General features: G+C 43.9%; 1 protein-coding gene across 7 annotated transcripts in view; it reads left to right on the top strand.

Moving 5' to 3' along the window:
* The window catches only part of NCOA3 (nuclear receptor coactivator 3), a 191,549-nt gene that overhangs the window by 65,352 nt on the left and 111,174 nt on the right, over positions 1-15,023 (top strand). For 2 of the 7 annotated variants that reach the window (XM_075901555.2, XM_089769691.1), the window contains exon 3: positions 4,638-4,678. The exons of the other annotated variants lie outside the window; for them this stretch is intronic. The gene's annotated coding sequence lies outside the window, so the exon portion shown is untranslated. The remainder of the gene's footprint in view (positions 1-4,637; positions 4,679-15,023) is intronic. 7 annotated transcript variants of the gene reach the window in all.

The following is a 15,023-nucleotide window of genomic DNA, read 5'->3' as shown; positions in this document are numbered from 1 at the left end:
GCAGTATGAGCTGCCTCCCACAACTAAAGGTGCTGTAGTCATGTGGTATTTTTATAGTATCATCCACCCCAGAAAACTTGTAGGTAGCAAAAGCTATCTTCTCCCTTCCGGTGCCCCCAATTCTGTGGGAAGACACCCCCAAGGACTCCTCCTTGTCACCCATTTCAAGGCTAAAGCCATTAGTAATACCTCCACGCAAGTCAAGAGGCAACCTACTGTGGGCCCTTTCCACTCCTAAGACCTGTGCCACCAATCTTTGGAGCTGCATCCTGGAACACAGATCCGCAACTAGGCGAGTTGCGGATTAAAAATTACTGAACTTGCAGGCATTGATCACCAGGATCCTGACACCAGTCACCAGACCTCATGTGCAGCAAATGTATGGTGTTTTGAAATTGTTAAAATAGTATAAATATGTGGACAAGCATAATTGATTTTTAATGGATTTTGTAAACCTGTAAGTAACCTTGGATACTTGTCAAAACTTAAAAGAATTTGTGCCTGGTCCACGCTGTAACGGAACCTTGCTAGCTAAATGTATTTAGTATGAGTTTAAAAAATGGTTTTAGAGCATGACAGTGGAGATGGGGCGGGGATCAGTGTCTTTGAAGAATTGAGGCATGCTATTAATTCAAGGGCAGCCTCTCTGAGCTTTATGAGCTGCATAAAAAAAAAAGGTGGTTGGTATTCTGTGTTTATTTCAAGAGAATTTTTAAAAATTGCTCAGGTAAATAACCATAGTCTGTCTCACTATAACATACCAGAATGTATCCTTTTAAAGTCTCTCTTTGGCATTGTATTTTTGCACATGAGAACATGCAATTACTGTACAGAATTAGATTTTTATTTAATGTTTGTGTGACTGAATTGTTTCATTGTATATGAGGGATGCTGATTGACTTTATTTTGCCTTTACATATCAAATAGAGTTTGCATATAGTATATTTTGGGATGTATCTTGATATTAAAAATATCTAGTGTCCATTCCCATCCCCCAGTCTTAGAGCTCAGAGGAGCCTAGTTTGCTTGCAGCTGCAGTGGTAGGCATCTTTCAGGAAGTGACCTTGGCTTGTATTAATCAAATTCAGAACACACAGAAAAGCTGCTTGTAACATGCTGACTTGATGTAAAATTTTATAGCCTCCATTTTCTCTTAAAATGAGCCCATCTTATGAAAAGAGAATATTAAATGATATCTCAATGTAAAGTAATTTCAGTAAACATACGGAATATTTAGAGAAGTTACACTACATTTTCAAGATAGCTTAGTTATTTTCAGTGGCTAAAAATAGCATTTTGGTTGGGTTTTTTAGTTGGCAATTAAGACTTGTGAAATATTACTAGCAAACTTAACATTTTAGCATACCATAAATAAAATTTTGATCATTACAAATAGACAAAAAGCTCTTCCAATTTGCATTTTTGTTTTTCCACCCTTGATTTAATTATTTTCACTTATGTGGTAACATTATTAAAAGAGAAACCCAGGGCAACTGAGACTTTTAATTGTACAAAATTCAGTTAAGATTCACATGCCATCTTTAATGTTCTGATTTTCCATATACTTTAATGATTTTATTGCATCTTTTTGTACATGGATCTTAAAAATATTACAAACTGTAGTTAATCTAGTCTCATAATAGCAAGTGATGTTATCCTCATTTTCAGATTAAGAAACTTGAAGCAGAGTGAACAAGAGACTTGCCCACAGTCCTACAGCAATTATGCAGAAGGGTTGGAGTTAGAACCTATTCCTGGTTTGCAGATCTATATATAGATCTTACAGCAGTACGTGCAGAAGTACATAAAGGTGCTGCATGTGCAACTAGGAAAAGGTGCAATTTAAATAAAGCAGTACACTAGTAATTCAATTACGTTCTTACTGGAGTAGAAAGTCTTAAGCCTTGCTTATACTATCACTTTTGTCTGTGTAACTTATTTCGCTCAGGGATGTGGGAAAAAATTGTCAACATAGCTACTACCATTCATATAGGTGGTTTTAGAGCATAGAGATGCTTCATGAATGATCTTAGAGCAGCATTCGTACAGCTGTACCACTATAAGCTCACTAGTGTATGTATACATGTGCTTATTTGTATTGTGGTATAATTTCCTGTTGTGCTGTGGAAGGCAAAAGCTTCTTTTGAACTGGAGGAAAAGAGGGGTGAGGAAGGCAACCAAGGGGAGCTACTGAGATTCTGGGACGATGGGAGCATGTAGCCAACTCTAGACTTGAAAGTGACATCTGGGTAGTTCCTACCTGATACCGTACTTCTTACCTCTGGGACTGGTGCATGCTGTGTTGATTCCTGTCTCTCCCCACCCAGGGAACAATACCTTGTTTTGCCCCCCCCCCCCCCCCCTCCTCAGTCCAGTGGCTAGTGCTCTTGTTCTTGCCCCTCTCCTGGGCTTGGTATTTTTGCCAGGACCTGCAATCTTTGTCTTTGGATAATCTCATTCATTTAACATGGCTTTACCAGACCATTCCTTGCTTATGATTCAAATAATACTTTTCCCTTCTGTCCAGCTGTGTATGCTATCCTGGACATCCTGCCATGAGCTCGTTTTTAACATGGGGGATTGGAACTGATTTCTGCCTTCTCAGTTTCTATCTACAGCACTAGGAATACCCACTTCGGCATTTTTTTCTCCAGTCTTCTTCCCATACAGCCCAACGTTTGTTATATCTTATCATTTTCCCCCTCCATAATATAGTTCAGAAATCTAACTCTTCCTACCTTGCATGCTTTTTTTATTGCTTTCTCTGAACACTGCAACCTCTACTCCTGGGGGGTTTCTGTATAACTGCATATGCATAGAATTAAAGTTCTCCACCAATTTCTTTGCTTATCCACAGAAAAATTATTTTTGAGGAAGTAAAAGGGAAACCGCAAGAATAATAATTTGTCCCTCCAGCAGTGCAGGTACATTGTTTTGGGTGCCTGGAGCAGACACTGGAGAAGGAAATGACTTCAGACCCGATTGGGGGGCGGGAGGAACAGGCTGGCGATGCTCTGGCTAATGGTTCCTACCCTGTGCTGGGCTTATGCTAGTCTGGGTTGTGGGTGAGGGAAGATAGGACTTTTGTGTCTCCTGCAAGGAGCTGCTAGGTCAGGAGTGGACAAAAAGGCCAATTAGGGCTGGGGGCAGAGACAAGGCTATGGGCGCTCCTGTGCCCCGAGGGCCTAATTGGCCTAAGGGTGGGGGGAGTGTGCCAAGCCTCTTTCAGGGCATGGGTGCCTAGTGGGAAGGGGGGGGCTAAAGGGCCCCCCCACCCCTTCCTGTTTAGGTTCTGCCCCTTCCGGGGTGGCCCCGGGCTACTACAGAAATTGTTGAAGTGGTCCCCGGGCAAAAATTATTGCCCATCCCTGTGCTAAGGCCAGTCAGATCAAGTGCCAGAAACTTCAGCTGACGGCAGGAAATTTAGCACCCTTCCTACTCACTTTCTATCCTTATTACTCCTCAGCTTTGCTGTTTGCCATATCCCAGTGCATCCAGACCCCCATAACCAGATATTCTCACTAAATCTGATTTTCCTGTGTCTGGAGCTTTCCTTGCACCTAGAACCCCTTGTATTGAGGACACCCTTGCCTCCTCACTGAGCTCCCCTCCCCCTGAGTCTAAGTCTATCAGTACCCACCCCTTTGCTGAGCCCCATGGCCTAGGGATATAATATTGTAGCTGACTAAACGATTAACCGATAAGAGCTTATTGGTTAAAGTTGTTGGCTAAACGCATCCCCCTGCTCCCTCCTCTCTGTGGTTCTGCGAGTACAGGCAGTCCCTGGGTTACATGGATCCGACTTACATTGGATCCCTACTTAAAACGGGGTGAGGCAACCCCGCACTAGCTGCTTCCCCCCAGCAGACTAGGGAGACGCGAAGCTAGCGCCTCTCCCCCCCGCAGCAGACCAAGGAGACACGGAGCGGCTTTTCTCAGCAGACACCTCAGCTTGAGAATAAAGGACTGAGGGAAGTGAGGTGTGGGAGAAAAAAACTGAGCTCTGGAGAAATGTTTGGCTAGAGTTTCCCCTACGTTATGTACCAGTTCCGACTTACATACAAATTCAACTTAAGAACAAACCTACAGTCCCTATCTTGTACGTAACCCGGGGACTGCCTGTATATATATTTTTTAATGGGCTGGCTGATAGGCTGGCTCAGTCCCAACTCATGCTGGCTCCCAGCGTAAACCCCTGCTGTTGACTACACAACTAACGAATTACATGCTTCTTAACAGCCCTACTATACGCTCTCTCCCACTCCACACTGAGTCTGCGGGAGAGGGGGAGTTGGAGCAGGCATGGTCCTTGCACACTGTCAGTGTTGGGTGCAGCTTCACTAAGTTCATATCTTGAGAGGCCAGAGGGAATGGTATAATTTCTGATACCCATGCAGCCAGTGGTCTATGCTCCTCACTGCCGAGCTGGAGGGTCCCCATTTATTTGTTGATACAATATGCATAATTTAGCAAATTTAAAATACTGAGAGAGAATTTTTATTTTTTTTTGGAGCAGAATTCCCTCAGGAATAAACAGTGCACTCTATTCTAGCCATCACTCATCTTTATTTGCCACTCTGATCAAATGCATCTAGTTGTCTTCCTCTCCTTTTCAAATATATTTATCTTTCTCTTAGATTGACTGTTGAGTTGAAGCTGCTCATCATCCATTTGCAAGGTAATGCGTAACTGTACCCCTTCCTATATCTGTCCTCTTACTGTCGTCTTGCTGCCTTCCTTACTTCAGGAAATCAGACTTGCCCATACCTTTATATCTATCTCTTCTTTCTTTCAGACCCTCTTTCATGCTATGCTGTCTTTTATAATTGGAATTCTGTCTGAGAGTGAGATACTCGAGTACTTTTTATCCATATCACAGGAGTCTGTTTTGGGACAATATTCTTCAACAATTTAGATATTGGCATAGAGAGTACGCTTATTAAGTTTGCAGATGATACCAATCGGGCAGAGGTTGCAACTGCTTTGGAGGATAGGGTCATAATTCAAAATGATCTGGACAAACTGGAGAAGTGGTCTGAGGTAAATAGGATAAGGAAAAATGCAAAGCAATCCACTTAGGAAGGAACAATCAGTTTCACACATACAAAATGGGAAGCGACTGTCTAGAAAGGAGTACAGCAGAAAGGGATCTAGGGGCCATAGTGGATCACAAGCTAAATATGAACCAACCATGTGAGGCTGTTGCAAAAAAAAGCAAACATCATTCTGGGATGCATTAACAGGAGCGTTGTGAGCAAGACACGAGAAGTCATTCTTCCGCTCTACTCTCCACTGATCAGGCCTCAGTTGGAGTATTGTGTCCAGTTCTGGGCACCACATTTCAAGAAAGGTGTGGAGAAATTGGAGAAGGTCCAGAGAAGAGCAACAAGAATGATTAACAGTCTAGAGAACATGACCTAGGAAGGAAGACTGAAAGAACTGTGCTTGCTTAGTTTGGAAAGAAGAAGACTGAGAAGGGACATGATAGCAGTTTTCAGGTATCTGAAAGGGTGTCACAAGAAGGAGGGAGAAAAATTGTTCTCATTGGCATCTGAGGATAGGACGAGAAGCAATGGGCTCAAACTGCAGCAAGGAAGGTTTAGGTTGGACATTAGAAAAAACTTCCTGTCCGGGTGGTTTAAACACTGGAATAAGTTGCCTAGGGTCGTTGTGGAATCTGCATCTGAAGATATTTAAGAGCAGGTTAAATAGACATCTATCAGGCATGGTCTAGATGGTACTGGGTCCTGCCATGAGGGCAGGGGACTGGGCTTGATGACCTCTGAAGGTCCCTTCCAGTTCTAGTGTTCTATGATTCTGTGGTATTGCTTTCTTTATTGGAGCCTACCAGTGCAGACCTACCTTGGTAAAAATCCAGTTATTATCCTATTAAAGTGCAAAGAGTTAGTTTAAACAAGGGATATGTTTGCCATTCTTTCATATTCGAGCATTAACCATAATTTTGCTGCCTCAGAGTATATCCATTGATACCAAACTGTTTTCAAATCAACATTTTTACTTTTAAATTCCTCTTTTTCTGATATCAGTAAAGATTAACCTTAAAAAGATTAACCTTATAAATCGCTAGTACTGGGCACAGACCATATCTTTGTTTTATGCATTGCCAAATACAAAATCAAAGTTGAATAAATATCTATCCAGTGTTATGGTCACAGAGTGGAAAAAATCACACTAAAGGCCAGTCAGTGCCCTCCAGCATCATCTCCATGGGGAAGCAGGGGAGGCAGAGGTGCAGCAAGGGACCCAGAACAAGCTGGGACTGAGCAGTCCTGCCTTGTTCCAGGTCGCAGATGCCGTGCCTCTGCTTTTTAAATGGCGGCATCTCTTACTACATTTAAAAAGCAAAGCCACAGCAAATCTCCTTATCGACTAATCAGGTAGTCAATGGAAATTCCATCGACTACTCAGTTAGCTTACTAACTGCTATTTTAACATCCCTAGGACAGATTGGAGATTATTTTAGATATTGGTCATTGCTTTCTCCTAATATTGGTAATACATATTGCTCTGACTCAGTTACACCTTTGAATTCTTCATTTATGCCTTCATCACTCTTAACTATTGCAGTGCTTCCCTGTAGTGTACTCAATGCTGCTGCCTGCCTTCTGATGTCCCATGTTTTTTTTTTTTAAAAGTACTCCCACGTAATCCCAAAAGACCCAGTAATGATGCAGCAGCATGGGTTTTAAGCTGCTAACGGAGTCAGAGTTAATGCTTTCTTATCACCATTGTCAGTTTAAAAAAAAATCTTTGAACTGTGTACATTAAAGGTTGCATTGTTGCAACCAATCGTGGACCACCTTTAGCATCAACTAGTGTAATACTTTTGGTGGGAAAGAATGTTGTTCCCTGTTGCTCAGTGAAATATACATAATACTGTACAAAGATACATGGCTATATTATCATCTTCAAGTGGGCCAACTCAAAATTACTGTTCTTGAAACCAGTGCTGGCCCCTGCTGTGTAGTCTATATGTTACTCTGAAATACAAGTCTGTAAAAATGGTGGCGCCAGCCGCCAAGGAAGAATTACCCTTACGCAGGGAAAAGCCATTGGCACATCAGGCTCTGGAAGAGATGTTCTTTCAACAGGTATGTATCAGTATGGATTCAACTGCAAGTCTGCATGCATCTCTTGTATGAGATCAGGGCTTTTTTGAATAGTAGTGTCAATCAGTGGTATGCATGCTTTCTGTGCATCTTTGTTCGTCTATGTGAGGACATAAAGCAGTGGTGGGCGACCAGTGGCCCATAGGAGTTCTGTGTGCGGCCTGCACACCCCCATTTGCTTCCCCATGCCCCTCACATTCTGGTGGCCCCACACTTACCTACTCTTCCTCCTAGCATTCTGGAGCACTGTGAATTGGCTGATTGACTCCTTCCCCTCTCTCATTCCTTCCCAGAGCGTGAAAACTGCAATGAGCTGATCTGCAGCATTCAGGCTCTGGGAGGGTGGGGACAGGGTGCAAATGAGCCGATTGACAGTGCTCTGGAAGTGCTGGGGGGGAGGAGAGAAGGGATGGGGCATGTTCAGGAGAGGTGTCAGGGAAGAGGCTGGGCAGGGGGTAGAGTAAAGGGTTTGGGTTGGGGCAGGGCAGATCCTGGCAAAATGAAAGATGACAGCCCTTTAAAGCAAGAGCATGTGTGAGATGCATGCTGGTCATGGCTAATGCACATACCTCATTTCAGTACTGTGGTCTACTGATAGGCTTGCCAGATGCTTTCACCAAAAATCCTGAACATGGCCCCCCTCCCCCCCAAAAAGCTCCACAACCCAGGGGACCAAACTTCACTGAGCAAAAAAAAAAAAAAAAAGTTGCTGTGCCTTTAAGAATCCCTACGCTCCTCACTCTCCCCCCCCCCCCCCCCCCCCACACACACACACATCAGATGCGGCAAGAGAAGATTGTCCCTGCCAGCCTTCTGTCTGAGAAACAGAAAATACCGAACATTTTACATGTCTGGTATTTTCTGGGTTTTTACTGGACAGGGGCCAGAAAAAACAGACTGGGTAAAAACTGGACACCTGGCAACCCTATCTGCTGAGATGGAGAAGGGCCACTCATATGGCCCACTCACTAGTTTTGGTTACCCATCCTGACAGAGTAGAGCAACCGTGGCCCTCCTTCAGTTCCCTTTTACTTCTTATGGGAGTGTAATTGTGTGCCACTCACCTCACTTAAGCATCCATGTCTGGCCAGGTGTGGAGTCCTACACTCTGTATCTTTGTCAACGCTGAAGGTCTCTCCGGCAACTCAGCCCTCCGGCTGAGTCACACCCTGTGTATCACAAACACCTTCTGGCGTATATCTCTGACAGGGGCCATCCCAGTGCCCTCTGTAGAGTGTCTGTAAGTCTTTACGTTTGTTTCTCCACTCAGAAGAGAGTGGTCCTCCAGGGCCTCTTCTCCGGGAGATAATTTCTTGCCCCTAGCTCAGGGCTTTATCTCAGTTAATCATAATCTCACATTAGCTCTCCATAGAGTTCCCCATGTGCTGCTACTCCCTTAGCCAGCCAGCCACTCATTCTTCACCACTTCAGGGCTTCAGAGATACTGAGCTGACTCTAGTCCTGTAGCTCTTTTCGTAGGGCCTTCTGGCCCCTGATTGGCCACTTCCTCTACAGCCACTCTAGCCTCCTGAGGGACTTGTCTGTGTCCTTTTTTTCTGGGCTTGTATGAGGCAGAACTATAGGGCCTCCGGCAAGTGAGTTCAGAGCCTTGTCCACCCCATCACAGGGAGTGACATAGAACCTGATGAGTGTCTGATTCACTATTTTAAAATTCATCTTTTAGACATAATTTGGTGAAGAAACATTTCTTCTTCCTTTGTCTCCAATCAGTTTTCTGATTTAGATTTTTTCCAGCAGTCAAAACAAAGATACTTCTTGTCAGCTGACACAGCAAACTCAAAATGTAAAGTTTTTAAGCCCTGCTTGACTTACAGTGGACTCTTACCCCTTGTGAAGAGATATAACCAATACCTGTTTTTTGTCTGGGGAAGAGCCATATGTCACAAGTGCTATATGTATAAATCTTAAGTGCTTCAAGTCCGACATGTAGCTAAACCTAGATCCACTTGAGCAATATTATGGGTCACCTTACACCCAGAAGGGACATCAACCTCCAAAGGTGGACATCCTGTGGCCTGCAGACCCCTAGTCTGCCACCCTTCCCCATGCAACTCGACGCACTGGACTCTGGAGTCCTGCACTTTCTACTCCTTCCCCAACCTCCCAGAACTTTCAGAGTGCTATAAATCTGCTGATTTATGCCCTAGCCCGAATTCTCCCACTTCCTCCCAGGACTTCAATGCTATGAATCGTAACAAAGCATGCACCGGGCAAAACTGAAAAAAGGGGCTAAGCAGAGCCCATTTACAGCTCGAAGACCCGGCATATGCACCAGTGAATCACAGAAAGATGATGTTCCTCCAGGAATAAGGTGCCTAAGTCTTCTGCTAAAGGAACGGTGCTGAGAGAGCAATCAGTATTTGTATTTGCACCAATGAAAGTACTTGCACCACTAACAAGAATGGCATATGCCCTTTCCGAATTTTCAGAATTCTTCTGGAGATATCAGGCATTGGAGCTAAGATATCATTCCTCAGCACCAGAGTTCAAGGAATACCTCTCCTCATGACATCACCAGACTATACCATCTTTCTAGGATTCCTGCATCATGCTAGAGCTGGTATCAGAGACCTCTTGCAGAGCACTTTCACAGTGAAGATGAGTGGCATTGGGCTGCCCAGCTGCAGCTAGACCAGTCATGCTGGATGTACTAGCCCTACCGAGGACTGTGATTCACAAGTGTCCCTCTTGAAAATCCAGGAAGAGAATGAGATTGGGCTGCCTAGTGGTATCCTTGTTTAGAACACTGATGCTAGAGCCAGAGCTTGGACACCAAAATGTGAGAACACTGGCGAAACAGCACCCCCAGCCTCCACCAAAGGAATTGTCCTCATGCATGCCTGATGAATTGGTCACACCAGCCTCTGCCCTAACAGCTGTTGATTTTAAGGCTTTCCAGGATCTCCTAGCTCACATAGTGGAGACCCAGGTTATCAAAATGATGGTCAGGACACCAAAGATTGTGTGACCACATTAGCCTTACTTGAAATTGTTTCCCATTATAAAAAGCACATTGGTACTATCTAAGGGGCACTGGCAATCATGCAACCTACACAGACAAAAGGCACACCCAACGACCCTACCGGACTAGTCTTGTTAGAGCACAAAGCTTATTTATCTGCCTCATTGGAATTCCATTTGTCAAACTACCAGGCATTATTGGCCAACCTTCCCTGTCAGGAAATTACAGTTTAACTCCCTTCCTGTCAAAAATACCTCAGGATGCTAGGGAGGAATCAAAGGAGATCCATAAGAAAAGGCCAGATGGTAGCTAGAACATTTGGTCCCAGTGGGCCCAGGTATTTAAAAAAAATCTGACCTCCCTTGGATAAACTGCATGTGTATTTACATTACTACTCATGCTGAGTATATCCTCTCTATATCCTGGCTAAACCACAATTACTGGACTTTCTACAGTGCTGAGTGCTATAGAGATTCTGGGCTGCAACACAACTTATAAGGAGCCTAAGTAGGTCTGCTGTAAATTAGAGCAGCCCGTAGAGGTGGGCAGGTTTTTCAGATATCTAAAAGGGTATCATGAGGAGGAGGGAGAAAACTTGTTCATCTTTGCCTCTGAGGATAGAACAAGAAGCAATGGGCTTAAACTGCAGCAAGGGAGGTTTAGGTTGGACATTAGGAAAAAGTTCCTAACTGTCAGGGTAGTCAAACACTGGACTAAATTGCCCAGGGAGGTTGTGGAATCCCCATCTCTGGAGATATTTAAGAGTAGGTTAGATAAATGTCTATCAGAGATGGTCTAGACAGTATTTGGTCCTGCCATGAGGGCAAGGTACTGGACTCTATGACCTCTCGAGGTCCCTTACAGTCCTAGTATTCTATGATTCTATGAATATGTGACAGCAGTTTCCTTACCTCCTTGCTGAACAAAAATCCAGATGGCACAAAAGTGGTTTAAAACCACTTTAACTGTGTCTACCTCTGGACGGAACCTGTTGCGAGACTTCCCCTCCCCTCTCCTCTGTCCTTTTTAAAAACCTTTCCTAGCTTTACTGAGGTCTGCCTTTGTTGCCTTGTTTGTGTATCTGTACCTATCACCACCTCAAGTATCAGTCTTACCTGTCCCATTACACAACACTGTTGACTGAAGTTCCTTCTCTGCAACTGCTGCCACTTCCTTCCCGTATCTCTACAGCTCCTGGATTCTCGTTTAAGCTGAAACTAGAAAACTGCTCTTTTCCTCTGCTTATGTCATGTAATTTCTCTTTACTTCTGCTGTTTCTGTTTTAAAACTGAGTAGCCATCTGGGTATAGTTTATAATACAGATGCTATTAATCTTTACCAGAAAAGATTTTCTATTTTTTCATGCTAAAAAGAATGATAAATACCTATAAAATGTTGCTAAGGAAATCTTTAGTTACAGCGTTTGAAGGTTTAGAGGGGTAGCCGAATTAGTCTGTAACAGGAAAAAGTTAAAAAACAAATAGTCTAGTAGCCCCTTAAAGACTAAGAAAACATAGGTGGTGGTATGAGCTTTCATGGGCATCCCATGTCATCTGAAGAAGTGGGTTGTGCCCACAAAAGCTCATGATATCATCTACATATTTTCTTAGCCTTTAAGGGGCTACCAGACTATTTGTTGTTTTTTTAAAAGTTTTTCCTGTTACAGACTAACTCGGCTACCCCTCTGATGCTTTCAAACATGTAAGGCACGCAGTCAGCTGTATGGAGTGGAAATCCATCAACTACAGAGCGGTCATCTGAAGAATTGGGTTGTGCCTAGGACAAAAATATAGATGACTTTCAAAATGATCATGGGTGGAGAATGTCTTATCTAGGATTTTTTTAATTGAAAAAGCTAGTATAGGGATAGACATTTGGTAATCAACGAGTTAACTTTCATTTGCAGCATGAGGAGCTGTCTGCAACCTCTGGTTTCTGATTGGCTGCTAAAAGGTGAAATTGAAACCACTGTAAACTTTTGACCCTGTAGCAGTTCTTGTGGAACGCCTACCTCTTGCTGAGATCCGAGGTTTTTTCCTGTCCTGTATTTATTCTGTATGATCGTGCAGTGCTGCATGCAGCCATTCCAAGGGCCGGGGGGGGAAGGGAGGAGACGACAGAGAACAAGCACAAGCAAGTAGTTTGAACATTCCAGTAATGGCAACGTTGAATTTTAATCTTAGCAACACAAACTGTGTTTTTTTTATTTTTAACAAGTAGGAATATTCCCTCCCCCTCCCCGAATATGCAAAATGTCCAAATAGAGGCTGCCTGCAGCTATTAATTAGAAACCAGGGACAGAAGAATGAGTCATCAGTTGGACTCTGACATGCTAAAATGTTTTATTTCTTTGTTTTAGCAACTAAACTAATAACAAAGATTGAAGTGGCTTCTGTTGACTATATGAAAAGCCTTCGAAAGATACACTTAATAAATAAGAATTTATTTTCTCCTTTTACAAAGTTCTTGTGTTTCTAACTGCATTCCATTTGGCTGACACACACAGCTGTAATTATCTTATTTTTGTCTCTGTTTTTTCTGAGGAGGAGGAATATAAATTTTTAACCCACCTTTGTGTGTTAGTCTGGAAATAAAATGATCCAGCTCAATCTGGTGCTTTTGCAATTTGAAGGTAGTGCACTATGACAGTCACATTTCTGCTTGTGAACTGGCTTCTGGTTACATGAATGAAGTGAATTTAAGTTATGATTTGAATCTCTCACCCAACTGATGCTGGAATAACTGCCCTTTAGGGATTTACATTGGTGTTAAGTGAGACGAAAATCAGGCCTTTAACTTTGAAGTTTCTTAAAAATTCATCTATTCTTCATGGTCTTACAGGTTAACTGCATTTGATGACATGCTCTCATATTGGGAATTGAGGTAATGCCATGAGGTAAAATAGAAAGAACATTACTTTTTTATGCAAAATAAGGATTGGACATCTTAGTGCAGTTTTTCTCCTTTTAAACAATTCTTGCTAAGCCTCACAGGGTATCACTGTGTGTCACTCCACCATCCCCACCCTTAGGGGTGTTTGGCTCAATATTCTAATTGCGAGGTGTGGTTTATTGACTATTCTTAAGTGTCAGTTGAAAATCAAAGACTTAGAGATGCCCAAAGAACACACACAATAAAATTTTGAAACGTAACTACTGGATGATCATGTTTTGATTATCTTATTATCCTGCTGTTGAGAATACTTTTCTTCTGTCTGAGATTTAAAATAGACTATATTATGTAATAAAAGGACTTTTATTTAATAAAACCTCAGCAGAATATTAGTATAAAGAGGATTTTTAACATGGGCGTGAAAACATCTCTAAATGTGTTCAACATTCAGTAGTTCTCCAGGGCTAACGTGGAGTATGAAGGTTTATGGGTACAGATCTTTGTTTCAAACAGTTATTTCCTCTCTACAATTTTATCTGGGAATTGAGGAGAGAGTCCCCTGAAGCATTGCCAGCAGCATTGAAGGAACAATGAATATAATATGATTAATAGCAGATTCCCTGCCCCCTCTTGTGTGCAATTCCCCTTGCAGTAGCAATAGAAAAACACATTCATAATGATATTCAGTGGCCTCTGTTCCAGTCACTGTTCCCAAGCAGAGGAACTAATATATAGTTAGATATATTTTTCACTTGATTCTTTGTTCGCTCTCTCTCTCTCTCTCTCTCTCTCTGTTATAATTGTTCATGAGATTTTCTCTGGTTTGGACACCAATCATATCATACATCAGGGCCTTGTTCAAGAGGCTGTGGGTGGCTTATAATTCCTTGCAAGTATTTAATACAAGAAACAGATTGAAATTGTATACAATTCTAGATACAAACCAGCTACTAACCCTGCCCCCAATCTCTTCAGAAATCAATGAATGCCACAATGTTTTTTGTCACTACTAGAGACTATTAAAAATTTCAAGGTGAATAAATAGGGTGAATACCTTTCTTTTATTAAAAGGACATATAGTGCTTAAGATTATGACAAGGATTAATGAAAGCTTTTTCTCATTTAATAGAGTCTAATTTCAGATACAGGCAGTCCCCGAGTTACGCGGATTCGACTTACGTCGGATCCGCAGTTACGAACGGGGTTCCTCTCCCTGGTCTCCAGCAGACCAGGGAGAGGAAGCAAAGTGGCGGAACACGTGGGCAGCGGACAGGGATGTCCGCTGCCCACGCGCTCCGAGGCTTGGCTCTGCTTTGCCCCTGCCCCCCCGTCCCCCTGGTCAGCAGACCGGGGGGGGAGGGGGGGCAAAGCAGAGCCAAGCCGCGGAGCGCCCGGCCAGCTGATAGCCCAGAGCGTCTGGGCTGTCAGCTGATCGCGCGCTCCGCGGCTTGGCTCTGCTTGGTTCTGCTTTGCCCCCCCCGTCCACCTGGTCTGCAGACCAGGGGGACGGGGGGGCGGGGGCAAAGCAGAGCCAAGCCGCGGAGCGCGCGATCAGCTGACAGCCACGGCGCGTCTGGGCTGTCCCACTGCCCCTGTGCTCCGTGGCTTTGCTCCAGACACCTGTGGTACAGCAGCTGGGGCGCTGCCAGTTGGTCCTGTAGCGCCGCCTGGGTGCTACTGGACCAACCGGGCAGCACCTCAGCTGTTCTGCCCCAGGCGTCCTGATTCAGCCACTGCTGGTCAGATTCAGCAGTGGCTGAATCAGGACGCCTGGGGCAGAGCAGCTTGGGTGCTGCTGTGTTGGTCCAGTAGCACCGAGGAGCGGCGTCGCTACTGGACCAAACTAGCAGCACCCCAGCTGCTCTGCCCCAGGCGTCCCCAAGTCAGCTGCTGCTGAAACTGACCAGTGGCTGACTACAGGAAGCCCCTGCCCCGGGCTTCCTGGAATCAGCCGCTGATCAGTTTCAGCAGCAGCTGACTTGGGGATGCCTGGGGTTCTTAAGTTGAATCTGTATGTA

Source organism: Pelodiscus sinensis, chromosome 17, assembly GCF_052426305.1.
Source record: "Pelodiscus sinensis isolate ZL-2025 chromosome 17, ASM5242630v1, whole genome shotgun sequence".
NCBI classification, from domain to species: domain Eukaryota; kingdom Metazoa; phylum Chordata; order Testudines; family Trionychidae; genus Pelodiscus; species Pelodiscus sinensis.
The sequence above is the reverse complement of the archived record's forward strand: the minus strand, read 5'-3'. Positions and strand labels throughout refer to the sequence as shown.